We start from the raw sequence: 1038 nt of genomic DNA, 5'->3' as shown, positions 1-1038 counted from the left end.
GGAGCTGCAGGGGGGCTCAAGTTTGTTTGGTGGGGGGCTCCAGGGGGTACAGAATTGCCCCAAAGCTGTATCAGCTCCCCGTCCCCTCCCCAGCATCCCTGCAGCCCCTCCTCAGGGCATGTGTTAGCACAGAATCTCATGTCTGATCTCTATCAAAGTGTCTCTTCCTCTTTGCACTCAGAAGGTCTGAACTCTTCTAGAATTTGGAAATGCACTCTTATCAGAGTGGCAGACAGACTCTCGTAACCAAAATGTGCAGATAAACAAGAAGAAATTGCATCCCTCTGGTTTCAGTATTGACATGAGTAATCCAGCAGCCCGCAGCCCTTTTGCAGGGTGTGTTAAGAGGAAAATGGGCAGCGTCAGAGAGATTAGCCCAAAATTACCTTCAAAATTGAATTACTGAAATACAGAGCTTGAAAGGTGGACAAATAGGTCCTGATATTTGCAGAGTTTGGTGACATTTCTGTCTGTGTCTGCGCTGCAGGATCCACAGATTAAGCCTGCTGGAGTCCGTGTTGCAGAGCTCTCTGCTCTGCCTTGTTCCAGTGTTTTCTTCTGGTGCTGTTCAGAGCTTCTCCTGCTGGAGGCCGGTCTGAGGCAGGCACGAAGCCCTGACCTTGTGATTTTACCTCGCAGCAAAGCTGAAGATCTTTGTCTCCGCGGTGTTTGTGCCTCAGCAGGGCTGACCTACGTCAGCCGCCGCCGGTCGGGAGCGCGGCTCCCGCGGCAGAGCCAGGCCCTGGGCCGCAAATAACCCTGGCATTGCTCAACCCCGCCACTGGTTCACCGGGTGCACCTCGCCCGCTCCCTCACAGCCCTGCTATTTTGGTTTGGAGCCTCTCCTGCCAGGGGTTTATTACAGGTTGCAGGGTTGAGTCAGAGGAGCGAGTTCAGCCCTGCGACGGAGAAACCCCGGGGCAGCTGCTGGCATGGCTGGGTGCTGGGACATGGCTGGGTGCTGGGGCATGGCTGGGTGCTGGGACACATCTGGATGCTGGGACATGGCTGGGTGCTGGGACATGGCTGGGTGCTGGG

General features: G+C 55.5%; 1 long non-coding RNA gene across 1 annotated transcript in view; it reads left to right on the top strand.

Moving 5' to 3' along the window:
- Positions 1-10: 10 nt before the first annotated feature.
- The window catches only part of LOC108445759, a 4357-nt gene continuing 3329 nt past the window's right edge, over positions 11-1038 (top strand). Inside the window, exon 1 of the long non-coding RNA XR_001860723.1 lies at positions 11-831. This is a non-coding gene — a long non-coding RNA (uncharacterized LOC108445759). The remainder of the gene's footprint in view (positions 832-1038) is intronic.

The sequence above is a fragment of the Corvus brachyrhynchos genome, unplaced genomic scaffold (genome assembly GCF_000691975.1).
Source record: "Corvus brachyrhynchos isolate BGI_N302 unplaced genomic scaffold, ASM69197v1 scaffold340, whole genome shotgun sequence".
In the NCBI taxonomy this organism is placed as follows: Eukaryota; Metazoa; Chordata; class Aves; order Passeriformes; family Corvidae; genus Corvus; species Corvus brachyrhynchos.
Note: the sequence above shows the minus strand (reverse complement) of the source record. Positions and strands in the feature narration are given on the sequence as shown.